At 39.4% G+C, this 27,589-nt stretch overlaps 1 long non-coding RNA gene across 2 annotated transcripts in view; it reads left to right on the top strand.

Annotated features, from left to right (window-relative positions):
- The window catches only part of LOC147601042 (uncharacterized), a 28,566-nt gene extending 1,749 nt beyond the window's left edge, over positions 1–26,817 (top strand). For both annotated transcript variants that reach the window (XR_015258560.1, XR_015258559.1), the window contains 4 exons: positions 5,519–5,724; positions 18,390–18,486; positions 20,582–20,660; positions 21,761–26,817. This is a non-coding gene — a long non-coding RNA (uncharacterized LOC147601042). The remainder of the gene's footprint in view (positions 1–5,518; positions 5,725–18,389; positions 18,487–20,581; positions 20,661–21,760) is intronic.
- Positions 26,818–27,589: the final 772 nt, after the last annotated feature.

Genomic DNA, 27,589 nt, shown 5'->3' on the forward strand with positions numbered 1-27,589 from the left:
CCATATAACAGATGTAAGTAGTCACAGTCAGTAGTATGCAGAAATATTCTGAAGTATTCTAACCTCACGGTATCATTTAGGACTGAAACATGACCTATTCTGCATGTGTAAACAGAGACCGTGCTAGGCTGGCCCGCCCTTTATGAAGATGTGTAGATTTTTGCTGTAAGGCAAGCTAGGCATTTAGTTCATGTCTTTCATAGGCTTTCAAGTTGACTCAAATTATTTGTCAAGGTACTGGCATTGTCTTTCCCATCCTACTGAATGGGGTCGTGTGATGTTAGGAAACCTTTACGTACAGACCTTCTGTGTATCACAGTGCATTGCATCACTAATTGAACGTCAGGTAAATAATTCTCCAGGCACTTGACTAAAATGAGCATGAGCTATAGTGTACATATAAAGGCTACAAATATTAAATAAGCATGATTATGAAAAATTATATAGCTGCTTCCCTTCACCAGTAACTAAGCTGCAAATGCATCCCTTGTAAATTCAAACCAAAGGACCCATTCAACTATCCCTGTGTGTTTCTGTTTAAAGTGTGTCAATGGAAGAAACAAATCAGATTACTTACCTAGTCCAGGTTACTTTTATCTAAGACAGAAGACATGGATTGCTGGACTGTTGCTAAGAAGCCTGCTAGACTGCGATAAAGAAATCTGAAAATCTGGAAGAGCTGTATGAACTTATTTTCTTTCGTGGGCCTGAAAAAGGGGCTCTGTCCGCTGTTTAGACATTTCTTTCTTTCCTTTAGGTTATTAACTGATTTTTTGAAACTGCCCTTGTTTTTTATCACTGTTAACTGTCTCAAAGAAAAGGAAGAAAACTGAATTTGTTACCACTGTTTACTAAAAACTGAGATGAGCTGCTCTGTAAATGAGTGTAGCCCTTACCAACCAAGGGAGACCAACTGACGGCTCCTAACAAACGCTTGCAACTGCTGTGGGATCTCCCACTGCCAACATTCAGATACGTGTAGAAAAGAGACATCACCAAAGCATTGGAAATATTCGGCACTTTGATTAGCAAGACAGACAAAAAGACTATTCTGCTTAAGTGAAACATGCATGGATGCTTTTTGTAAATACACGTTGGGTTTTTTTTTAGTTCTGTGCCAACTGTGGAGCTGTCTGTCACCATGTAGAACCCAAATATTAAGCACATACATGGAAAATAATAATGATTAGAGTAAGATCTATAGAAAAATACGGAGTATGCTTCACATTTATCAGTGAGCCTGGTCCCTCTTGGCCATTTAATCTTCACCTTTGCTTTACTTATTTTCAAGTTGAGTTCTGCAATACATCGTTACTCAAAGGAGTAACTAGTCAGATACAAGTTGCATTCACTGTAGCTTCTGCTGGGAGCAGCTGATTGAAGTAGAAAGGAGATGTGCACAATTCAGGGGGAAACACACACTCAGAGATGTATAAATACACAAAAGGTCCCAGGGGAGCTGGGGTTCTTGAAGCAGCATCCCACAGCCACATCCTGCCATGTGCTAGATGAACTCTTTGTGCCCAGTCGCTTATCTCACGTGGGTGTAGCAGCTCCTTGCTGCTTTTGAAGAACTCAAAGTTGCGTGGTCCCTGGGTTAAAAGTGGAGGAAATCAATGGGTTTTTAAGTTTCTCTCCTTCAGGAACTATATGTTGGCATTAGTAGTTACATAGGCAGATTGTTGGTTCTAGGCATAGCAAATTTCAGCACATGGTAGCCCTTGAAAATTGACCTATAGTTTACTGATGCCCAGACAGATTTGAACTTGACTTTCTAAGTCATCTGTTGAATATTTATCTATAATTTCTTTTTTTTTTTTTATGACAACGTTAGATAGCAAGAACCTTGACATGATGTAATGTACTGGCAATCATTTTATTCTGCATACCATTTAAATCTGTAGCAATCAGGCCATAGACTGTTACCTATAGTAACAATAGCTGTGACATGATATCTAGCAAATACATGTCTTCTCCGTAAAATTACATGTTACAGGTGTTTTCTGACTAAGTTATTTTTGGATAGTGGGGATAATAGTCCAGAATTTTTATATTCTCTGGCATACAAAAAGAATTTACACTGAGGGTAGATCTAAAAGTAATATGACCATATTTATACATATAATCACAATATTATATGTTAATGCTAAATCCAGCTTTTTTTTTCATTTTTTACTTTTTTTTTTAATGTAGCAATCAGTTTATCTTATTTTTTCTCCGCGTTTGTATTAACTACTGGGCATTAAGCTTTTGCTATAATGTATCTGTCACGTCATTTAGCTCTTTTTCTCTACTTCTATTTTCCTAGTATTCAAATACTGTACAATACCAACTTCTTCAGTAAGACCTAGTGTTTGACATGTTTTCAGTCTTGAAATAGGTTAGTCCACTTCTTGAAGTATTACAAAGTATGTTTTTATCTTTCCATCTAGCTCTCATGAAGCAGGAATTATCCCCCTTACCCTGGCATAAAGTCTCAGCATTGTGTCTGCACACACAAACGAAACCCTCCACACCTTTTGCTCATCTTTTCTCTTGTAGAACATTCTTCTGCATGAAGAGAGATTATTGCTAAAAACAGTCTCGATTGTTTGCTTCAAGAACGTGAACTTTTTTGAGCTCCTCTTTACTCAGTTGTGATCTCAATACGTCTTTGTGTCTAGATGGACTTTGTTTCTTTCACCACCTAATCCTGAACCCCTATTCCTATTTGGACAACATCTGTGCTTTATTGAAAAAGAGAATTTCTGAGAACAGGAAAGCTAAGACTAGCAGGGTTTTTAATGGAAAGAATCAGTTAACTAATATCTAGGTGAGAGAAATTGAGGAGGATCTCTATCTCTTAGACAACTCGAGCAGACTTTGAAAGCTGCAGGTGGAAATTAGAATGCTTTAAGCTTCTTTTAGGCTCAGTTATCTTTAAAGACAAACGAACTCATAGGTTGTTTCTTTGAAGTAGATTGTTGCCTGGCTATGCCGGAGGGAGATGGTCAGCAGCTCTGAAAGATATTTCAGTGCCTTATATTAATAAGACGTTACCTTTTAGACTCGATTGTCTGAGTGCACATAAATATACAAGGATTGACTAAAATCATTTTGGTTTAGATATGTTATTTTTGGCATGTTTGCTTGAGCACTGGGTTGCGAGTATTTCTTGCTTCTCTGCAGCAAGGCACTTCTGCGCTAGATATTAGCATGAGCAGTGCAGTAAGCAACAGTAAAGCCTTCACACCCTGCAGGTCATTTAAATTGGATATTGTATGAAGAGTTGTATGCAAGGTGAGTTCTGACACTAAGAGTCTCCTGCCAGCCATGCCCTCTGCCACTCCTTTTGACTGTTTTCTCTGGCTCAAAAGAATCTGCCAGTCAGAGCATCCAGGGACTTAGCCTGACTTGTACCTCTGAAGTAACTGGAAGGCAAGTAGCAGGTGCATTTATTTTGGAAAAAAAAACCACAGGGAGTATGTCTATCCACTTTTTTATGCTGGAGAGGATGGGTCATCTACCTTTAGTTCTTTCAGAAAGCTGACTTTAAAAATTCGAAAGAAATGTAGAAAAGACGTCTGCTCTTTGCTGTTGTGAGACTAATGTTGACTAGATTAATGACCACCACAGCAGACTATTATAAGGGCTTTTCCTTAAATGGTTACTTGTCAAAACCACAGGAATAGATTTTAATTTTTGTTAAGATTTTATTTTGAACTTCAATTGATGGCACCTATTGGCAGGGCAGAGGTGTGCGTGTGTGGAGGTCATCTCTCATCCTTTACTTGCAAGAAGGGCAATGTGTGGTAGATTTATTGCACCTCTGTATTTTGTAAGGTGGTAGAGAAAAAACAGTCTAGAAATCTTGCATATATTCAGAGAATGTGCTATGAACTTTTGAATATTCAATTCAAATGCCATAAAATCTCTCTCTCACATTTATAAAATGAATCATGTGTTCTACCTGGACAGGGGTAGCAGCTAAAGAAAAAGAATGGGACTCGGGAAAATGTACCTTCTCAACTTTTCCTCAAGCCTCCTTGAATGATTGACTTGACTTGTTTTAAAGCTGCCTTAGTTTCTCTACATCTAAGTTGTCTTAATTATACGTATATCAGGAAAAAAAAGCATTTTTTATATCTTTCCTTAAAGCTCTTTGCTCCTACAAAAGCCTTGATCGGATAAGCACCTCTTAAGGGGAGAGTGCTGCTTTTCATGTTGACCTCCACCTCCTAGCAGTTTCCCATCTGTTGTTTGTAAACACTCCGTGTCTTGTGCTGCTGATGTTGTTAGCTCCTTGGAAAACAAGTTCTGTTTTCTTGTGTTTGCACACTGCATCAAAACAACAGGAAATCTGTCCATGACTGTATCTTACGTGATGCCAGAATGTATTTTTTTCTTGCTAGGGATGTAAATTAGTGAAATTTATCAGAGGTAAAGAATCATGTTGCAAACTGTAAGGCAGTGTAGTTCATATGTACACAGAGTTAGATGTCCAAGTAGTTTTGTCTGCGGGGGAGAACAAGACAAGTGAGAGGCAGACCAAAGAAGGGAGCTGGGCTGAGCGTGTGAGAGAGGGGGCAGGAGATGGCAGAGGAACTAGGCAGAAGGTGCACCGATTAAAAACTGCAGTATGTATTTTTGTCTCATGCCTTTGCAGAACTAATTGAAGTTGTCTTCTGGAACTGCTCTGTCCCGAGAATTCCTTTCTTTTCCTAACCAAAGAAGGGCCTAGGGAGAAGCATTAATATCCGGATCCTAATAACTGTCACACACTAAGAATGACTCTGTCCAAAATTTTCAGTCTGAGGAACAGAAGTGTTTTCTGTGCTGCCATGGCTCCAAATGCAGTTCATTAAGTATTCTTCTGTTAAAGAAAACAACCAATGGATTCGCTTTGCTTAAGGGAAATTACTCTCCTCAACTTTCCGCTTTTTCAGTTATTACATCCTGTTGTGCTTTCTGTACCTATGAGGTGGGATGGAAAGCTGTCTGGTACTTCCTCATTCACGTGGAAATTGCTGGATTCCTCCACTGGATCATAGTACTTCTCTGCAATGTAATTTAAGAGTATTGGGCTAAACTTAGGTCATTTCTCAGGCCTTATTATACAAGCTCCTGTTGTCTTTAAGAGACTTTTAGTAGACAAAACGTGACAGGGAATATCCATATCTGACATTGCGTTTTGGTAATCTAGAGGTAACTAATTGCAGAACTTTCGGTCTACAAGAAAGAGAGACTTGTTTTTCTTTTAATTAGTCTTTCTTTTGGTTTAGTGTTTCTTGTTTGCACTACATTAAAGATTCTCTGTACTTAATTAAGGTTTAAAACAGATCCTTGTGATATATTACTTGTTAAACAGTTTTCATCAGAAGACATGCAATCCCTTATATATATTTTCTGTCTTGTGGGCACAAAGCAGTGGTGAGATAGAATCATTATTTGTTTTAGACACAATAATGTTTACAGAAATTACCTCCCACATTCTGAAGTATGTAAAATTTCTAATTTTTTTTTCTTTTTCTATTGACAGAAGCCCAAGACGATGCATCTTTCCATTAACATCTGTAAAAATGCACAAAATACTTTTAACTAAGACACGGCCTGAAGAAAGTTAATGAGGTTGTTAGTAGTCTGCGTCACAAATGAAAAGACTATGGATGATTCTGGTCTTTTCCTTCAGGCCTTGATGAATCATGAGAATGACAGAAAGCTGATTTTTCTAAAGGAGCAGCAGCTGTAAGTAAAAAAGAAGAGAAAAATCATTAAAAAAATTAAATAAAGGAAAGCTGATGACACGAGCTACTGTGACCAGTTTGTTGCAAGCTGAAATTTCCTTGCATCTTAATGGACCTTTTGACCTAATTTACAGAGTCTTTCTTGTTACTTAGCTTTATTAGAAAGGTCAAACCTTTTTTTTTTCTGCTAAAGATCATGTACTTCAACTAAGAAATCTTTTATCATCTACAGTAGCAAAAAACTACCACCATTCTGTTTTGGAAATGTCTCTGACAGGCTACTAGGATCCATTCCATTTCATGATTTCTTCCTGCAAACTACATAAAATACTTTGTAAAACTGAATAATTTCCACAACAGAATTTTGGCAAATTAAATCAAAACAGGTTGCATGACAGTTCCTACAAATATTTCTATTTTAGCTTTGGTTTGTATTATAAATATGTCACAATGAAGCCATTTCTGCCAAAACAGAAACTTTTCCTCTTGGGAAAATTTTCCAGGCATTATTTCAGTGCCCTAATTTTCAATATTTGTCAAAGTCAAGATGAAAGCTAATTTCAAATGCTCTAACCTACATCTGCATGATCATAAACCCAGGAGAACAAAGCTTTAGTCTTATAAATGAGTAATGTCATTAGATACAGTATCATTAGTTTAATTGACTTTGTTTACTGCTCTGTGTAACAAGTGACTGAAAAATAAACGACATTTAACATTAGCTAAACCGTTTCTAGTGGTTTCTAAAATGGAAGTCAATGGTATAGATACGAGCCATTGCCAGAAGATGTTAACAGTTCTGGTTTTTGTTCCTTAGCACAATGCCAAGTGAAATCTAAGTGGATACAGGGGATTGCATCTAATCCTTTGTAAAAAAGAAACATAAGAAACTTGTTTAATATTGGTGCCAGTGGACCACTGTAAGTGTTAGACAATAGTACAAGTAAGGTTATATTAGAAAAAAAGAAGTGTATTTTTATGTCAGTGCATTTATCTATGTCAGTGCATTTACAGCAGGATAAAGAAGAAGACTCAAAGTTTTTGTGAGAGATAGTTTTTACCACATTGGGAGCTGAGTCCTCACGTTCAGATATATAGAAAGAGCTGGGTATTTTCAAGTTTTAGATTTTTTGACATTAGAATATAAGAACTTTAGATTGAAGAAAGAACTGCCAAACATAGAGCTCATAGTGTAGGGCAATAAAGTTGATAAATCACTGCTAAAGATATTTCTTTAATTAAAATACACAGATATGCCTCCTTGAAATTAACCCAGGTGTGTCCTATACACGTGAGTTAATCACAGGCTTTAAAGCAAAGGGGTTTTTTGGGGTTATGAATTGGTTGTATCTCCTAAGCACGGCTGACATCTATATTGGTTTATGCCACAGTCTCTCAAAATGTGATCCAAGAACTACTACATGGCAGCAATGTATGCTTGAGTTCTGTCAAAATATTAGAAATCGTTTGATTAATGGCAGCTTATTTCTGGTGCTCTGAGGTTTCTAAGAAAGAAGGAAAAGGAAATGTTCTGAAGCAAGGAACAAGATAACTGGAGTACATACTGAAAAGGAAAAAGGGGACCGGCAGAGGGTATAATATTCTGAAAAAGCGAGCAGAAAAGAGCTTTTTTAAGGTTGATGAGCTGAGGAAGTGCAGGAGCCAGTGCAGGAGCCAGTGTTACCTGCTTTTCCTTGACATACATTGAAAGGCATTGTGCTTGAAGGGTTAGAACACAGACTTTCCTCTTGTTCTTTTCTCCCTTAAACCATGGAGTTGTCTCAGAGATGTTAAGCAGTTGGGAATGGAAGAGAAGGATTGTCTATATAACTGTACATGAGATGTTACGTGGTCCTTCGAAAAATTATTCTTATCATGAAATGTTAGAGAAACTCCTTTTTTTTTTATATTCAAACACTACCTAACTTCACTCTTTCCTCCCTCAGACACACGCTAAGATTAATAGGACTTTTGCAGTTGACTTGCAAGGAGCAAGATAGATTTATTTTATGCTTTTATTTTAATGCTTCAATGTTTTTGTCCTGTTAGCAGGTTATAAATGCGTATGGTTTGGGAGAGCTTGTAGTAATAGGAAGTGAAAAGGAAAGTGCTCCTGGGAAGTTGATTATTTGTTTAAAGCTGATGAGAGAACAAGTGCTTTATGTGAGGGCTCTGACTCTGTTAAAGCACATTTGGCTCTAGGACAACATGCTTGTTGGCACACACGTTCAGGTGTCTCTGTTATTACACTATTTTCTACTGCACACAGAAAACTAGCATGTATCAGATGCTTTTTGTTATGTATCCTTGCTACACATTTCAGCATATATTGGGAATATACAGACTTCTGCTGTTAATCAGAGCCACCGTGCTGTAGTTTATAGGGAGGGAGCATGAAGGGAGTAAGAGGTAATGGTGTTAAACTAAAAGAACATAGATTCAGACCAGATATAAGAAATAATTTTTTACACTGAGGGTGGTGGCACACTGGCCCAGGTTGCCCAGAGAGGTGGTGGATGCCCCATCCCTGGAAACATTCCAGGCCAGGTTGGACGGGGCTGGGAGCAACCTGATCTGATTGGAGATGTCCCTGCTCCTTGCAGGGGGGTTGGACTGGATGGCCTTTAAAGGTCCCTTCCAACCCTAACCATTCTATGATTCTATGCATTCACTCAGGTTCTAAAAATGGAAAAACCGTGTAAAACTGAGCGTCAGGATGCGTAACACAACTTGTTAAAGACTCAAAAGGTGTAAATTTATGTAGTTGTAAAAAGGACGTAAGAACTAAGAGCATCTACAATTAGTACACCTGCTATGAACATGTTTGAGGGAGCACAATCATAGAAATATACCCATCGTAAGAGCCAATGACAAAATACAAATGACAGTACAATGTGGAAAGGTAAAAAAAGAGAAAGTTTATCATTCAGTATCTGATTTTCCAAAAGTTTTCCAACACGGGCCATCCCATGAAGGGCACTCCACCTGTATGTTATAGATAGTTTCTCAACTTACTTAACAGTAAAAAGCTGTCAGAGTAGTTCAAATCTAAGATTTATATAACTCCATAAGCTTTTTAAAAGTCATACTGATGATTTCAGAAAAAAAGACTTGCAAACAATCATGAAAGATCAGCAGTATTTAAAAATAAATATAGGTGCCTCGACCCATTTAGAAGTATTATTAAGAAGTATTCTACATTAAAGTATTGAAGATATATTTTCATTATTTATTGAGCTGCCAAAAATATCTTATGTGCCTTTTAGGTAGTGTGCAATAGCACCCCTTTCCTAGAAGTGAGTCAAGGCTTATGTAGCTTGCCTTCCCTACATGAGTGCCTCTTAAAAATCCCAACCGTAGAGAAGGAGCTAACACCATGAAGGGTCCAGATCTTGTACGTCTTAAGTGAGTATCTCCTTTGACCTTGATATGCCTAAGCAATAACCACAGGATGTGGTCTAATATGGATTAATGACAAACTGTCTTGAATTCTTTTTGTCCTCAGTGCCGCAAAAAAAAGCCATTATACCGGCTCCTTGGTCTGCCTCCAGATGAAACTCTTGCATTTCAAGAACAACAGGGAGGGTCTGGTGGTAGGAAGGAGGCTGCCAGGTTACTGCCTACAGCACAAGATTGTGTAAGAACAAAGGAGTAGCACAATCTGAATTTGACATAATGAAGCACAGAATGCTGATAACAGCGGTGAAAAGGGAAGGAGTGAGCAAAGGCTGTTATCACAAGATCCTTTATTTGTGCAGTTAAGACCTTAATTGTTGTACCTTTTATTAGTCAGAGGGAATTATAAAGATGTAAATTACAAGGTAGTTTGATGAGTTATAGCTGGGTGGACATCAGATCTAAGCTGAAACTGTAAAAGTAAGATATTGAGCAAATCAGCTTTAATACTACTGTATTATGCATCTCACCTCTCCCTCCCAGAGTTTTTTGTAATGTTATTTCCAAACAGTATGTTTCAAGAATATTTTCTTAATGAGCAAATATTTAGGTATTCCAATACATTTGAATATGCTGAGGGCTTTTATTTTATAACAATCTTTCTTTACCTTTATAAGGTGACAGTGGATCTCTCTTGAAAAATTGCCTAATCTCTCTTTTATCTCCAGATTCTCTCTGAAAACTGTATCATTATACGTTATAATGAAACTCAGAAAGTGACCAGAATAGTAATTGAAAGAACATTTGGCATCTTCAAAATGAGACTTAGATGCTTAGATAAATGTGGTGGAAAAGAACTGAACTGCCCTTCAAGAAAGTTCAGAGTGGTCCTGGTAGGTGTGTGTTATGTAACACAGCCATTAAATACAGTTCATCTGTAAAGACAGAAAGGAAGGAAGCAATTTAATGAGTCAATCCAAATTACTGAAGTAAATGACCATAATGATGGAAAATTATGTCCTGATAGGACAGAGGAAATTAAAAATAAAGTGCTAGCTATGTGGAACCAAAGTGTAAACTGAAGTAAAACTGCTGCCTTTATTCTGAAGCAGCGCAACAGGAACAGAGTGCTTGGACGTGGGACTGCAGCACAGGAGAGGAGGTGCTGTTTTTGGCTGTTATGCAGACCTCCCGCGTGTTGGCTCATATGCGCCTTCTGAGCCTCCTGCGTCTTTACATTTCATCCTAAAAGCATTTTAGTGTCAGGAAAATGGAAATTAGAAATACCATCTTTCCAATGCTAAAGGAAAAGTGAACTGCAGACCAGTAGACTACACTTTCAGGACATAAATGTGTTCCAGGTTCTTTACTTCTCATACTAAATAGCAGAACTGGGGGCTGGTCCCCTTCCCCTCACCTCCTCCAATCTACTCAGTGAACAAGAAGCCTCTAGCAAATGCTACAAAATTAGGGTTCCTGACTTTTTTTTTTTCTTTTTCATTTGCAGAAGTCCCAAAATTATATATTTCTGTATGTATGTGCCCAGGTTCAGCTACAGCAGAACAGGCACTTTCAACAGTTACGACAGCACTTCCAGCTTTGTGCCCACTCCTTGGAGTGGGAACTGTGGGTTTGGAGTCCCTCGGACAGCCTGGCCTGCAATCCACATCTTTCCAGGCTCTTAAACAACAAGTTGGCTTGGCTTTGCCCTTTTACCAAGGAAAATGGCTGTGACTGATTGCTGCTTCTTGTCCCACCCATCCTGTGCTGCAACACATCCACCAGCTCAGGTTCCTCAGGTAGTCCAGAGGTACGTTTCTGAATTGAAAATAGCCTTGGGCTGCAAATAGCCGCTGATGCGATCGGGATGATCATATTTTGTAGAGTGTAGTAGAAATTTAGGTGGTTTAGTAAGTTCTCTAGGGCGAGGATGTTTGAACTTAGAGCTTCTTAGGAACCAAAGTCATTATGCTGTAGCAATATCCCTCTGTAGGAATTGGGTCTTAAAATTAAGTAAACATGTAAGGCACCCAAAATCTTTATCACCTCTTCTTTTGCCAAATTCTTCATGGTTCTATACAGGCAAACATCCTTTCCCAGACAAAAACCTGTACTAATATGAATGGGGACATCATTTTTTTGCGCTGCAAATGTAAAGCAAAGGAAGAAAAAGTTTTCAACCATGGACTCCTCTGTACTTACAAAACTAAACTCAAAATTATTTAATTGTAAGAGATACTAAGATAGGCAAAATATTGCAGCTTCTCTAGGAAAGCTTGTGGTAAAAGGACCCTAATATTCAGTTTAGTGCAATAAATTCTTCCATGAATAGAGTTAAAAGACTTATCTTTCTCTGAATTTCTGTCCTATATTTTCTATACATGCTCTTCAAATTCTTAAAGTATCCCCAGCTTTTGTTCTGTCCAGGTTTTTGACCCCCTCGTTGCAAGAAATGGCGCATGTTACATAAAGCTTTGCGTATGCTGGTTGTCCTGCTGGTACACATATCCTGTCAGACCAGCTGGCTGTTGGCAAACAGCAGAGGTAAATGTCAAGTTCTTGTCTGTGCCCCTACTATGAGGACAGCACAGAACTATTCCTCTGTAAACAGCACAATATAGCAATAGTCCACTGATTCAGTTTTGTTTACATAATTTACAATATTGCAGAAACTAAACAGCACTAAGAGGGTCAGACACGTACAGAAGGAAGCACACTGCACTTAATTTCTCCTGAGAAATTTACTTTTTTTTTGGTTTAATTAAGTTTTCCCAACTTAATCCAAGTGATGTTACAAAAGAACTGATGAACAGACTTCAGAGCTAATTTTTTTTTCTCTGTGTCTATAAAAATGTATTTATTTCTTACTAATGAGAAACAAAGGACCAAATCATCAGATGGGAGAAAGCTGTGTTACTCCACTCAACTAAAAAGAGAGCAATTTGTACCAGATTTATATCTGGCACTTATTAGTTCTGGTCTGCTTATATACCTTCAGGTTTGAAAGGCAAATAAATCCTCCTACATGATTTTGTCAGACCTGTCTTGTTAGGGATGAATTTGACCTCCTCCTCCACCATTCACATTTTGGAGTTTTTAGCCAAATCAGGGCCATCAGCAAAATGAGAGAGTTATGGAATAGTCAGGGAGTTGTGCTCTAAACATTTTGGGGGGTTGTGCACAGCTGCAGGATGAGCAAGGACAAATGTTACTGCAGTGTTAATCGTGGTTCATAAACCTGGGATAGAAAATGTGTTGAAAATATTTGTTGTAAGAAAAAAGAGTCAGGAACGTTCTTGCTCCCGTGGACTGGATGCGCTGTACAAGACATTCAGAATAAATGTGGTTGTTGAGCAGCTAGTGACACTACATGAAAAGAGCTTTAGCAGGGGAACAAAAGCGATACTGTTTTGTCTTTACTGCTGATTAAAGTCTGTAAGTACCGTATCTACAAAATTATGCACATTTTAAACAAAAAGCTGCAAGATGTCACACACAAGAAAAGCGAGTCACAGGGTGCAAGGCAAAGCTTTACTCCAAGGCACTGGTGTTTAATCGGTCTGCTGTTACTGTCCCTCTCTCACAGTGACTGCAGTGTCATCTGAGTTGTGAGCTTACTGCGTCGTGCCAAACAGTTGCTATATAATACAGCTGTTTATCACTTTCCGATGCGATAAATGCTAAGTCTGGAGTAGACAGAATGGTTTTTAAGGGTTTTTTTTTTTTAAGGCTGATCATTAAATAACTCACCCTACCTAACATCCTCTCCAAATATGAAAAAAAAAACCAAAACCATACGACCAGGCGTAAAAAACTGTGAAAACAGAATGTCCTAGGAAAAATAAGAAATGATATATTGTTAAAGAAAGTCGCTCTGTGGAACGGATTTAGTATAGCAAAAATCAGTCATAGTTTTAAACAGAGGAGTACATAACATTGAAGGAGATCCGTAGAAACTCTGGAGAGATGTTTACTCAGTACTAAATGATGAAACATCTGTACATTCCATCCATCACTGATTATGTGGAAGAACATTTGATTCGGTAAATTATACAGAGGCTTAACCCTCCAGCTTTTACAGAGAAAAAAAAAATAGAAGGAACAGGTTATACAACCTTGAAAATATCAAATTTTTCTTTTGTGTACACAGAAGAAAAATGATGTGCAGTTTTTTGTATACTAGGCTGCTTCTGAACAGCTAGTCATTAAAAAATCAGATATGTTCTCCTAGAACGAAGAGCTTTCAAATATACCAAGGAAATCTGTTTTATGTTTTTTAAAATATTTATTTAAAGATAAAACAGCATGTTCCAATCCTTACCTATAAAGAGCTTCAGATCTACATTGCCAAACTTGAATCGTTCTTACAGTTGTAGTCCCAACTTCTATCAAAAACTGTTTTTTTCCATCCATAACATTGACCCTCAGTAAAGTCTTCCCTATCTTTATCCATTTCATATTACTCTGGTCACATTTATTACCTTTTTTTTTATTAAATCATTTTCCAAAAGCATCTTTCTTTACTAGTTTTCCACCAAAGCAATTTGATTATGACATCTGGCAACAGACCCTCCACTAGACAAGGCGACTACAAAGTACCACCTAATTCTGTAAGTTTTCAGTCTCATTCATAAAGTAGCAATGGTCCTGAATTTTAAGTTAGCCCACAGCCAAATCTTTGAACATTACTCAAAAAGCAGTCCTAGCCTAAATATTACTTTCCTTGGTCTGATCTGTAATGTAGTGTTCCTATCCAAGAGGAAAGTCTTACAAGTTATAGTATGACATTTCATAGAATCATAGAATCATAGAATGGTTAGGGTTAGAAGGGACCTTCAAAGGTCATCTAGTCCAACCCCCCTGCAAATGGCAGGGACATCCCTGACTAGGTCAGGTTGCTCAGAGCCTCATCCAGCCTGGCCTTGAACATTTCCAGGGATGGGGCCTCCGCCACCTTTCTGGGCAACCTGTTCCAGTGTTCTATAACTTGCATCGTAAAAAATTTTTTCCTAATTTCTAATCTAAATCTACCCCACTCGATTTTAAAACCATTACCTCTCGTCCTATCGCAACAGGCCCTACTAAACAGCCTTTCCCCATCTTTCTTGTAGGCCCCCCTGAGGTACTGGAAGACCGCTATCAGGTCTCCCTGGAGCCTCCTCTTCTCCAGGCTGAATAGCCCCAACTCTCTCAGCCTGGCCTCATAAGAGAAGTGCTCCAGCCCTTTTATCATCTTCGTGGCCCTCCTCTGGACCTTCTCCAACTGGTCCATGTCCTTCTTGTGTTGGGGGCTCCAGAACTGGACACAGTACTCCAGGTGGAGTCTCACCAGGGCAGAGTAGAGGGGGAGAATCACCTCCCTCGACCTGCTGGCCACGCTTCTCTTGATGCAGCCCAGGATGTGGTTGGCCTTCTGGGCCGCAGGGGCGCATTGCCTGCTCATGTTAAGCTTCTCATCCACCAGCACTCCCAAGTCCTTCTCCTCAGGGCTGCTCTCAATCCATTCTCCACCCAGCCTGTATTTGTGCCTGGGATTGCCATGACCCAGGTGCAGGACCTTGCACTTGGCCTGGTTGAACTTCATGAGGTTGGCACGGGCCCACCTCTCCAGCCTGTCAAGGTCCCTCTGGATGGCATCCCTCCCTTCTCAAATACGATAGCCAGTGGCTTGGCAACTTCATCCGCCAGTTCCCTCAGGACCCGCGGATGGATCTCATCAGGACCCATGGACTTGTGCACCTTCAGGTTCCTCAGATGATCCTGAACCTGCTCTTCGACTACAATGGGCAGTTCTTCATTCTCGCAGTCCCTGCTTGCGCCTTCTACAGCTTGGGCGGTGGGACAGGAACTCTTGTCGGTGAAGACTGAGGCAAAAAAGTCATTGAGAACCTCAGCCTTCTCCATGTCCTGGGTAACCAGGACACCAGTTCCCTTCTGGAGGGGGCCTACATTTACCCTGGACTTTCTTTTGTCCCCTACGTACCTATAAAAGCTCTTCTTGTTACATTTTATATCCCTGGCCAGATTCAGTTATGCTACGGCTTTGGCCTTCCTTACCTTATCCCTGGCCACTCGCGCAGCCTCTTTGTAGTCCTCCCAGGCTACCTGTCCCCACTTCCACCCTCTATAGGCTTCCTTTTTAACTTTCAGTTGGTCCAGGAGCTCCTTGCTCATCCACGCCGGCCTCCTGGCCTTTTTGCCCGACTTGTTTTTCATTGGGATGCACCTCTGCTGAGCTTGGAGGAGGTGCTCCTTGAATATGGACCAACTTTTCTGGGCCCCTCTTCTCTCCAGGGCCGCCTCCCATGGCACTTGGCCCATCAGGTCCCTGAAGAGGCCGAAGTCCGCCTTCCTGAAGTCTAGGGCAGAGAGCTTGCCGTGTAGTTTCCTTGCTGCCCCGTGGATCTTGAACTCCACCATGTCATGGTCGCTGCAGCCAAGGCTGTCCTTTAGTTTCACATCCCTCACCAGCCCCTCCCTGTTGGTGAGCACAAGGTCGAGCATGGCACCCCTCCTTGTCGGCTCCTCTATCGCCTGCAGGAGGAAGTTGTCATCCACGCATTCCAGGAACCTCCTGGACTGCCTGTGCCCTGCCGTGTTGTCTCTCCAACAGATGTCAGGGTGGTTGAAGTCCCCCATGAGGACCAGGGCCTGTGACCGTGAGGCTGCTCCTATCTGCCTATAGAGCACTTCGTCTGCTCTGTCCTCCTGGCCAGGCGGCCTGTAACAGACCCCTACCGTAACGTCCCCTGTCCGTCCCCCATAAGCTCTCTGTCAGCTCCTCCTCCATCCCCAGGCAGAGCTCCACACACTCCAGCCAGTTGCTGACGTACAGAGCGACACCCCCTCCTCGTCTCCCCTTCCTGTCTTTTCTAAAAAGCCTGTACCCCTCCATGTTGACGCTCCAGTCGTATGTGTCATATTTCTTCATGCCTGTGCCGTTGTCCTGTGAAGGAACTAAGCCAACACAGAGAAGTTTGATTCTCTTTCATTCTAGGATGGCTTAAGTCAAATTAACTTGCCTTTGCTATGGATGCAGGGACTGTAAACCAGAATTCTGTCGTACGTGGCTACATGCTGAGAAGTTGGTACCTTCACCATGGAGCTTCACTAGATGTCTAAGAAATGGAAAGCTAATCAGCAGAACATCGACTAAATGTGTCTGTATAACAGGCTTCCCTAAAGAGCATCTTCAAGATTGAAAGTCTGATTAGTCTTTACTCAATCTGACATGAAGCTGCGTTGCTTGAAATTGCTTTTTGACCTGAATAAAGGCTACGATACAAGAGCAATATTGTAGCAAAGACATTTTGGAGGAGCGTCAGGAAAGCATCACCTCAAAGGAATTGCCAATTATTTTTTCCCACTTCTACAGTGTACAAAGTTCAAGACAAAAGTTGCTTTGAGAACTTGAATCAGGTTGTAACATTTCCAAAATGCATGTATAAGCAAGAAATGTCATTCACTCAGGCCATCACCGAAATGTTTCTAATTACACCCCTGACTAATTACATTACGCTATACCTTTTAAGTAGTAGTTTTTAAATTACAACACTTGGCTCAAAATTGATTCCTTATTTTTAGGCAATTCTTCCTATCAGCATGAACCAACAGTGCTTAATCAGATGATAAGTTTTCACAGAGAATTGCTGATTATAGTCCCAAACCTGCAAAGTGCTGAGGATCAGAAGAGAGTTGGAGGGGGAGAGAGAAAAAAAAAACGAAAAGAAAAGAAAAAAAAAAAAGAACAGGATCACTTCATTCTATAATTCAGCCAGGAATAATTAGTACAGTTATATTATATTATATCCTAAGGACATGCTAAAACTCTTTCTCCTTTGTGTGATATCAGGGAAGGACACTGCGGATTGAAAATAGGCCAGAAATTTGAGATCATTGCTCTCCACTATTTCTGCCATTGAATGGGACATTCCCATAGAGCTAGGAAGTCCTGAGTCTGCAGAACACGTCATATACTTTAGCTGGGGAGCACAGGAGACAAATCTTGGCAGGCTGAGAGAGTTGGGGCTGTTCAGCCTGGAGAAGAGGAGGCTCCAGGGAGACCTGATAGCGGTCTTCCAGTACCTAAAGGGGGCCTACAGGAAAGATGGGGAGAGGCTGTTCAGTAGCGCCTGTTGCAATAGGACAAGGGGTAATGGTTTTAAAATAGAGGGAGGTAGATTTACATTAGACATTAGGAAAAATGTTTTTACACTGAGGGTTGTAGAACACTGGAACAGGATGCCTGGAGAGGTGGTGGATGCCCCATCCCTGATAACATTCAAGGCCAGGTTGGATGAGGCTCTGAGCAACCTGATCTGGTTGGATATGTCCCTGCTGCTTGCAAGGAGGTTAGGCTAGATGACCTTTAAAGGTCCCTTCCAACCCAAACCATTCTATGATTCTATGATCTAATGCTGTGCCATTATCTTTTGTTTCTAAAATAGTCAGTTTGGCTATGATGGCATGAAGACGGTAACCATCATTCCAGAAGCCTACAACAACTTTGCAGTGTCCAGTTCCCAGGTACAGCCCAGGAGTGAGTGCAGAGCACCAATGGCTTTGGATAGAGGCAATCTGTGAGAGCAAATCCTGACTCAGCAGGAATGTTGTCTTTCCAAATGCCAATTAAAAAAACAAACAAATACATATGTGTATATATATATGTCCTCTACCCATTTTCCATCTGACTGCACTGCATCCCAAGGTTGATAGTGGATTGCTCCTTGGTTGAATGTTTTGTTTTCTCTTTTACACACATCTCCCAACAGCAGCCATGTGCAGTCAACTCAGTACTCCACGAGTAATTGCACACTTGTGCCCAAGGTTTGGCTTTGAAAGCTATTCAAAGCATACCAAAATGTGAATTTTTCTGTCCAAAGCTTCTCTGAAAAAGCATTTTTCAGATCTTTAAGCTGACACCTTAACTAATTTTCTGATGTTGTCTTGCTAAAGGTTTAAACTAACGGGAACAGATAAATCCTATAAGGAATACATAATCTCTTGCCAACATTCTTGGCAAAATTTATCCTCTTATTAATAGTTTTATACTGATAAATTAAACAACCCTTAAGTGCTTCCACTTGGCTATAAAAATATGATTACTTTATTCATGTGAATATTTCTGTTCAGTATATTTGTGGTGAGATACCTGATCTAAATCTAAATCTGGAAAGCCAGGAAAGGAAGGTCATTTCCATCCCTTACTGGGATTTGATTTGGACTATAAAGAAAAAAGCCGTACTAAGGTCCAGACTTCTTTTTTGGCAGATGTTGCACAGACACTAAATGGAGGCATCATTGCTCAGCAAACTTTACAGATTAAGACACTAACACATGAAAGAGGAGAAGAAGGCTGAATTTGCACGTAAGTGAACAAAGCAAAGAAGTGTTACGATGTTTTCTGTTCCATTTATGTTTCTGATTATGGAGAATTTTTCCTATTGAATCTTTTTAATGAAAACAAAAAGAAGCTGAGTCATGGTAACCAAAATATATGCATACTATTTGAAAAAAGGAAAAAAAAAACTAGAAAAAAATCATTTTTAAATAACAATAGTGTTTCAAAAAGTCAATTCCTTTATGATAAAAAAATGGACCTTAAGAAATGATTGCAATTACTTTGTTTAGGGTCAAACAAAAACTTTTTCAATTCAAAATAATTTCATCTTTGTTTTTCATTTCTGCCAGACTGACTATAAGTTAAAGCAAAATGAATTATCAAAATAAAATATTGATTTTTTTTTTCATTTCAGTCAGTGGACAATAACAAAAAAAGAAATAAAGTATTTACACATTTCTAGTATTTTTGTTGTTGCTAAGTAAACAAGTAACAAAAAAGGAAGACGTGAGTAGGTTACAGGAGAGATATGAACTGTAAATCAGGATTTGAAGAAAGATAAGGTAATGGATGCTTGGATTTTAGTATGGAGCTTTTCCCGTGTTTGAACAGTAGTACAAGGGAAAGTTGACAGCCACAGAGTAAAGTCTGAGAATATTTGGAAAGGTCAGCGTCCTACCAGGTTAACGAGTCAAGGAGGGTGGAGCTGACTAACGAAGGGGGTGACTTTAAAGACAAGAAGCTATGATTTGATATAGACGTGTAAATGGAGCTCACATCTGAGTTATTCGAATATTTGGCAAGCTCCCTCATATAAGAAATGAAAATACAAAATGTTGTGGGTTTAAATGTGCTCCATTCGTTTTCCTCCCTTACTCTGGCTTTGCTGTCAAAAAAACCCAGTGGCATTGTGCTCCCCAGGGTGCTGTATAAGGTGTATGGTTTCAACTGGCTTTTCGAAGTAGTTCTTATGTGCCAGAGGGGAGAAAGTTTGTAAAAATCATATTTCCAGGACTGTTTCTATAGAACTAGAAATGTACAGTGTAATCTGTTATGTCCCATTGCCACCAAGGTCACAACTATCTGGCCAAAAGCCTGGATTAGAAACTATGTTACCTCACATATTTTAGCTGTTCAGAATTAATGATTGTTTTGCTGTAGTGTGGACAAAGATCACAGATAATTTATTTATCTTTATTACAGTAAATTTATATATTGATCTTTACTTCTGCAGCACTGGGGCAGTTCACTGGAGAAGAGGAGGCTCTGGGGAGACCTTAGAGCGGCCTTCCAGTGCCTAAAGGGGGCTGCAGGAAAGATGGGGAGAGATTCTTCAGCAGGGCCTGTTGTGATAGGACAAGGGGTAACGGTTTCAGAATAGAGGGAGGTAGATTTAGATTAGATACTAGGATGAAATTTTTTACGATGAGGGTTGTAGAACACTGGCCCAGGTTGCCCAGAGAGGTGGTGGATGCCCCATCCCTGGAAACATTCAAGGCCAGGCTGGATGAGGCTCTGAGCAACTTGTTGTGGTTGGAGATGTCCCTGCTCCTTGCAGGGGGGTTGGACTGGATGGCATTTGAAGGTCCCTTCCAACCCAAACTATTCTATGATTTTATGGTTCTCTGTTTAGCATCCGTACTCTATCATGCAGGGCTCTGTGCAACTATCAGGGAAAAATGCAGGGTAGGTAATATAGCACAATATATTTATATAGTTATATATATAACATTTAGAATGATATGTAATACAGAATTATATATGTATGAAGAAGATTTTTTTTTTCCTAGGATCCCATTGACTGTAACATTTAGAAAATACTTTCTTTGGAGTTTTTTTTTCCTCAGAAAATTTCTACCTATTATAAGTAAGTCTCTAATTTTTTTCTTCTTTTTTTTTTTAATATTCTCACACTTTTTTTGCGTTTGGAAGGATATCAAAATACTAAAGCAGCCATGCTACTTTCACTGGCACTTCCAATGAAGAAAAATATAGTCAGACATAATAAATATATGTAGAAGAAAAATTAAGTACTATTTCTCAGAAGAACATATAAAAAGTGAGCCTATATATATAGGTTCATGGCATAGATAAATGACTTGATGCATATTTTTATTTTAAGATTTGCAGGAAGATGGATACCAGCCCATTAAAACTAAAATTTCCAGAAAGACAGGCACTCTGAGATATCATCTGTTAAGGTAAGAGTACTGAGAACCACTAGCTGACTGATATGATGGATTTTCACTTTCTTACTTGCTTTTAGAAGGAAGAAAGTGTGGAGCTGAACAGCTGGTAACATTTGCTAAAAAGATTATGGTGCAGAGATTCTCATTTAAATTTGACTCCTTGGCCATAAACACATGAACAACACATGAAATGTTCCTATTCCTTAACGTATTTTCACTTGAGAAGAATTACTTCAACTGCTTCCTATGTAAAAACTGATTAGGACTAAAGAGCAAAGAGGTCTCCAACTGAAAAAAAAAAAAAAAAAAAGATGTGTTTCCTGTAAAAGGAAGTCGCTTTAAAGGCACAAAGCTTTTTTTAGGGTAGCTGCTACCACCTTCTGTAAGACTGTTGAAACACATGTAAATGAGAAGAAAGGTTAAAAAAAAATTAAAAAATACTTGGCAATATAGTAATACTCTTCCCTAAATTGTCACCTTTAGGCTTAGAGCTACAAAAGCCCTTCCTCGTACATCTGACAGAGTAACCAAGTCAAACTATCTCTGACTACTCCACTGTATAATGTAGCTTGGAAATATTTTAGAAAAGATGTGAAACTAGCCCATATGCTGTCATAAATACTGTTAGCACCTCTCGTATGTGCAAGTAAAGAAAGTAGTCTGTGGTATTTGCAGCCTTTGACCAATCAGTATCTAAACTAGCTATTTTGGTAAATTTTGGAGGAAGGTATTTGTTCACTATAACTAGACTAAGACCTCTAAATCTGTTTAATTAAAAAGAAATTCATTAGTAAATCAAGTCATAGAATCATAGAATGGTTTGGGTTGGAAGGGACCTTCAAAGGTCATCTAGTCCAACCCCCCTGCAACAAGCAGGGACATCTCCAACCAGATCAGGTTGCTCAGAGCCCCGTCCAACCTGGCCTGGAATGTTTCCAGGGATGGGGCATCCACCACCTCTCTGGGCAACCTGTGCCAGTGCTCTACAACCCTCATTGTAAAAATTATTCCTAATATCCAATCTAAATCTACCTCCCTCTATTTTAGAACCATTACCCCTTGTCCTATTGCAACAGGCCCTACTGAAGAGTCTCTCCCCATCTTTCTTGTAGGCCCTCTTGAGGTACTGGAAGGCCGCTCTAAGGTCTCCCCGGAAGTCGTAGTAGTCTCCAAGCTTTGTCATCAGAAGTTGTCTATGAAAGCATCCAGAAATGAAAAGCTGAGCCAGTATGTGGAATTGTGATAAAAATATATACAAGGAAGAAGACTTTTATATTTTCTTGAGAGGAGTCTTTGCAAGCATAATGTGAACCTAGTAGATCAGAAATCTCTAAAAACCTAAATAAAATCCTAATCATAACTGTACTGCACTGTAGGCATAAGTGATCAGACGGCATCACTACACTAATTATCAATGAGATCTTTGAGTTACAAGAAATAATTACAATGAAGGGCTGATTTCACAGAGCATTGTGAATCATGTGATAAGGTGGCCTGATTTAAGCTACAGAAATTTCAATAAAACCAGAAAAATCATACAAATAGAAGCAGAAAATATGTCAGATATTTCAGATATGAAACCGCATCTTGCAAAGAGGAGAGTCTAGGAGAGTGTTTGGATTTATAGAGGTCTGGAAAGACTTCTTTGCAGTCAAAGACTAAACAAGATCAATTTATTTAGTTTATCTGAGAAAAGATTATGATTAAGTCACCTTCTAATCTGTAAGCAGGAACACGGAGAGAAGACTTCTGATAATGCAAAGCTCTTTAATCTAGCTGACAGATGCATGGCAAAAGCCAATGGACAAAATAAGTGAAATAATTTTGGAAACAAAATACACATTTTTAAACTGTGGGGGCTCTGTGTAACAAATTACTAAGGCGTGTTACTGATTCCCCATCATTTTAGCTCTTTATGTTGGAATGTTTTTCTAGGAGAAGAGTCCTAACGCTGCCAAAAGTTACGGCCTTGATGCAAGAAGTGCTCAGGGAAAGTATGTATCATGAACTGTACCGAAGGTCAAATCAGGTGAACATAGGGATGTCTTCTGAGTTTGTAATCTATAAATCTTCAATTTTAGACCACAGTTTATGCAGTTCTGTAGCATCTGTGATAAGTTGCATTGTCCTTTGGGGAACATTAAAGTAGATACTTCTATTGTTTTCTTTTCCTTTTCATTTCATGGCATCTTCTAATCTAGCTGGCTGGTTTGTGCCTGCTGAAAAGGAGAGCTGGTATCATTTAGCACTTCACAAACATGTGGCATATGTTCCCGGGCTTCATTTTCTACAGTACAGCTCACTGACTCTAAGAATTAATATCTTGTGTCCTTCATTCTCCCACGCACCTCACTTTTTCTTTTTGTTTGTTGTTGTTGTTGTTGTTGTGTCTGATAAGTAAGAAAGCCAGAAAACTTCCGGCAAAGCAACTGCACCTAAATACTCTTATAGGCTTCATTTCTGTGATATGTTGTGTCATCTCTGCATCTATTGCCTGCAGCTGAAGTTGTGGATGCGGTTTTAAAAGTCTTGAGATGGAGAAACATGTGTGGGAATATTAGAGGAAGTTGCTAAGAAGAAATATATCGACCGTCAGATCAGTTTATTGAGCAGCAGGCAAGAATTTAACAAGTTTGCTAATATCAGTAGTTTATAATTTTTTTTTCATAAAAAAAATTTAAAATAAGCTCTTTCCATACAGCAGAGTAAATGCAGATATTCAGCTGTACGGGGGTGTGTGGAGGGTGTCTTACATTAAGTCGTGCTCATCAAACATTGAAAGACTTTGTGGAGTGGAAGTTTGGAAGCAGAAGTCTTCAGAGAGGGTACAGCAGTGCTAGTAAATAGAGCTGGTAAGAAGCGATTTTTAACAAATAATGCAGGAAGTGGCAATAATTTTCACAAACAGTTCTGCTGGCCGGGACTGACTCACTCCAACATAGGAAAGACTTTGTTGTTAGAAGTACTTTTCCTCACATTAGGTTCCTGATTACCTGAAATCATTCCAGAAGTAATGGACTGCTTTCAAAGAGCAGGAAGCATTAAATAGATTGGCCAATCCAGGGCAAATAACCATACTAAAATTTATTGAAAGTCTATTCACCAAATAACATATTCTGCAGTTAAATTTGGTGGCTTTTGGTCTCCACGTACCTGGACTCCAGCCGGTGATTTCAACTCGGTAGTATGATTCTGTAAAATATGTCTTTGAAAGACTGTAAAAGCAGTAGGCATTTTGGGGCAAGGGCTACATAAAGACAGCAGCAACAACAAATTCTTGTTCTATAAAGAGAAGGGAGACCGGTACACCAACAGTATGATTCATCCTCCTTAACTTTAGCCATGCAAAAGGTAGGTGTTGAGTCAAAGTTAGTCATCCCTTTTTTCTCACTTGTGGAGGAAGATATATCCTGCCTGCTTTGGGAGCTGCTCTTTAGAAAGATTTCCCTCTCTCTTTTGCCGGTGGAGGACATCCAGGGGAGCAGCATCTGGAAAGCTACATCTTCCAACCTAAATCTAGACAAGAAGTCTCCTCATAAGGTCCACTCTGAGCTGAAACCAAGGATGTGGGGTTCAGTCTGTTCAAGGTACGCTTACAAGCGTGCATTTATTTCAGTACATACACAAGTTTCAATTAAAATAACGAAATAGAGGAGAAAGCAAGGGAGAGCCAGAGGCAAAGTAAAATTAGTTAACCACAAGACCTCAAGGATCACACTTGCCTCTTCAGCCTGTAGCAAAGATAAGAGTGCGATCCTAATCTCGGTTAATTGAGACAAGGAGAAGAATTGTGTCCAAGTGAGGTGATTCAAACAATATACTGTCCTGGTATTGTTGGGGGTTCATAAAAAGATAAAAATCAGCAGAGAAAGTATAATAAAGCAGTGAAAGAGGAGTTTGGATTGGCATTTCACTTTTTAACAGCTCTCTGCTTCAGAATGATCTACTGCAGGGTGTGTATTGATTTACAATTATTAGACAGTTATTGTAATGTATGTTGATAAAGCAATAAGAGAGTACTGAAAATATTTATTAAATATGAGAAACTCTGTAGCGCTTGGGCGTTAATCAAAGTTGATCATCTACAATATATGTGCTAATAAACCATTAGCGAATATTTAACCTGCAAACACAATATGACAAGCTGATAGATTACCTCTTTCAGGAACAGATAGACTTCATGGGAATTTAGAATTATTTAGCGTGTGACACAGCACAGGATTCAAGGGTGGGAAGCAAGTTTGCTGTGCGATATTCTTCTTTAGTGTCCAAGTTCCTTAAGAGTGCTAGAACTAATTTTATTTCTTCTCGATTTAAACATCAGCTATCCAGGGTTTTGCAAAAAAAATCTTAAAGATATTTATAACGGTGAGTCAGATACTCTACTGTGTAATGTAATCAGATGGCCTTCTTTGTTTTTAATGCAGAAAGTGTAATAAAACTTAGGTATGAGAACAAGTGCATGAGAAAAGCCCAAAGGACCTGAGGCTTCTCAGCACTTTGTTGCGGGTGTCAGAGAAAGAAGTTCTAGGGGTCAGTTTAGCACTTACGTAAGCGTCCTGATTAATCAGAGATTAAATAATCATTTGTTCAGCAAATGGTGCAAGAGACTGGGCAGGCTTTTCTGACCAGCTGAGCCAGTCTCATGCTAGGCAGGTCTTCAAGTTAGGGGACAAGTTTTCATGCTCGCCCTGTCCTTGAGATGGTGGAGGGGTGCTGGAAAGGAGTTAATCCATTAACGCCTCCTGCTTGATTCATGTTCTGCTTCGACTCATTTTAATTTTCATTCTCCTTTCAGGAAAGGCATTTGTAGAAAGGTTGTCAGCTTCTTGGAAGGACACACCAAAGCCACCAAGCACAAACGTAGCCCACTTTTCTGAACGAAGTGAGGTTCAAGCAGCTGCAGACACATCCTGGCTTCATTGCTATGAATGGGAGTTTTCCCGTCAATGAAGACCAGAATTTGGCCCTAAGCTAAATGTTTCAGCTCTGTGACATGCACGTTGCAAGCATTAAATAACAGTTGCTTTTAAATTAGGAATAGGGAAAGAAGGAAATGGGATATTACAAACCATATTCAGTCATGGCAGGCCATATAACGAGAAGCCAAGGGTAGCAGCAGAGTGCGGTTACCAGGGGAGCATAATATGGGATGTGAAACATTAAGCTTTATAGATATGCAGACTCACTACGCAGAAGTTAGAGTTATAATTACCAGAGGAAATGATAACATTAAGGCAGATACCGAGGACATGTATGATGCATTTATGAGAGAGAAATTACTATGAATTGCAAAGGTTCCCCTTAAACTAAAATAAACGCCTTTCAAAACTCCCATTAACACCTCTTCTATGCAAAGGTTCACCATGCATTAAAGATTTCTTCTGCAAAGTTTCAATCTGTGAACCATTAAGATTTCCTTTAATTTCGCTTGTGTGCTATTTACCCAGCAGAACTGACAGCCTGTGTAAACAGAGCTGTTGCAGGTAGTTATCCCATTATGCGGAATGATTGCTTTTGTTATTCCCCACCACACCCCCCCCCTAGTTAAAACCGCCAGACGATACGGCTTATTCACAGGAATGAGTCTTCATGAGGATTTTTGTTTCCCAGCCACAATATTGATACAAAATATATTCAGTTCTTAGGTGGTATTCACGGCGTGCACTGTAACGGTCCATCTGTTACTAACACCCCGCTATGCATAATGTTTAAACTGTGTGGCTTAGGGATAAGAATTGTTTGTTTTGGGGTTTTTTTTTGAACCATACCTATTGTTTGCTTAGCACAGTGGGCGTGGGAGGAAGGAGAAGCTGGCTTGGCTGATATGTAGGTGCTGCTGAACTGTGTGTTTTAATATTATCAGGATGAGGTGCCATAGCATGTAATACATAGTACATGTAATACTAATATAATCAAGCGCAGCTGCAGATTAGTGGAACTGTTAGCAGAGATCTGGTTTTAAAGGGCAGAGATGTTCTTCTATAAGGTCTCTGAGGACCCTGCTCACAGCTGTAATTGATGGTAGATGTACAACCTGTTTGTCTTATTATGTGTATGTCATGTCTAGTGACAGCAGCGCCAGTGGTTCCCAAGCCTTTTCCTACACCATGTTTGTGTTCATGATTCTTTCACTTTATACTATTTAGTAAATAGATTTATAAACCAATGCAAAGCTGCAGAAGATTATTTTTTTTTCCCCCGGAAGAACCATTTATCCAGAGCTTCCATCTATGTCTCTAGATATGCTGGGGAACGGTGGTGAGAAAAGACCATGTAGGTACATCCAATGATTTTTTCCATGGTGGCATTTAAAAAAAGAAAAAAAAAATTAATCCAATACATACTTCAATATGGTAAATTTTAAACACAAATGCTGCTTGCCCCCAGTGTTTTTATGAGTTCCAGGTGGAAGTCCTATGGCTTCAATGATTCAGCAATATCTGGAGATAGCGCAAGCCCATCAAAGGTACAGGAATTATCCCAACCCTTCCTTTCTGTTGCCAGTAGAATATGCAGCTAGCAATTCCCAAAGCCTCCCTCCAGCGTTTCTCTGTTGGATTCGCATAACATGTCAAAGAAATGATTTTTCTCTTTGATTACTGCAGTAAAATAAAAAGCACTGAAAAAGCAACATCTCAAAAAACTTACATCGCAGTTACATGAAAAATCCAGCTCCCTGTAAAAAAAAAAAACATAATAACTAGGGAGTCGCAGTTGTTACTCCTTGTTACAGCAGTTTATTATTACCATGCCATTTTGAGACCCTTACGGGATGAAAGTAAGAAAGGGCAAGTCAGCAATCAACTTCACAGGCCAATAGACTAAGATGCATCAACTCCAGCTTTAGAGTAGTTGGACTCTGTGGAAGTTCTCTTTGTCGGCTGAACTGCGGAGACTGGAGGAGAACAATGTTTTTCCTCCCTGTTGGCTTTTTCTAC

The sequence above is a fragment of the Chlamydotis macqueenii genome, chromosome 4 (genome assembly GCF_036417535.1).
Source record: "Chlamydotis macqueenii isolate bChlMac1 chromosome 4, bChlMac1.mat, whole genome shotgun sequence".
Taxonomy (NCBI): domain Eukaryota; kingdom Metazoa; phylum Chordata; class Aves; order Otidiformes; family Otididae; genus Chlamydotis; species Chlamydotis macqueenii.